Source organism: Octopus bimaculoides, chromosome 24, assembly GCF_001194135.2.
Source record: "Octopus bimaculoides isolate UCB-OBI-ISO-001 chromosome 24, ASM119413v2, whole genome shotgun sequence".
Classification (NCBI taxonomy): Eukaryota; Metazoa; Mollusca; class Cephalopoda; order Octopoda; family Octopodidae; genus Octopus; species Octopus bimaculoides.
Window position 1 is genome coordinate 32,859,474 of NC_069004.1, and position 753 is coordinate 32,860,226.

Consider the following 753-nt stretch of genomic DNA (forward strand, 5'->3'; position numbering starts at 1 on the left):
GTTCGTACGTACGTTCGTTCGTACGTACGTTCGTTCGTTCGTACGTACGTGCGTTCGTTCGCACATTCATACGTACGGACGTACCGTCGTTTGTTTGTTCATATCGTCCATTCGCTCACTCGTACGTACGTACGTACGATCATTCGTTCGTTCGTTCGTTCGTTCGTTTGTTCGTTCGTTCATTCGTTCGCTCGTTCGTTCGTACGTTCTTTCATACATACGTGCGTTCTTTCGTTCATTCGTTCGTACGTACGTACGTTCGTTCGTTCGTTCATACGTACGTGCGTACGTTCGTTAGTTTGTTCGTTCGTTTTTTTCGTACCTACGTACGTTCGTTCGTTCAATCGTTCATTCGTTCGTTCTTACGTTCGTACGTACGTTCGTCCGTTTCGTTGTTCGTTCGTTTGTTCCATCGTTCGTTCGTTCTTGCATACGTACTTACGTACGTAAATCCGTACAAACGTGCGGACGTTCGTTCGTTAGTTCTTTCGTTCTTTCGTACGTACGTACGTTCGTTCATTAGGTCGTTCGTTCGTTCGTCCGTTTCATTCGTTCGTTCGTCCGTCCGTACGTTCGTTCGTTCTGACATACGTTCGTTCGTACGTACGTACGTTCGTTCGTACGTACGTACGTTCGTTCGTTCGATCTTACATACGTACTTACGTACGTACGTGCGGACGTTCGTTCGTTAGTTCTTTTGTTCTTTCGTACGGACGTACGTTCGTTCATTAGGTCGTTCGTTCGTTCGTTCGT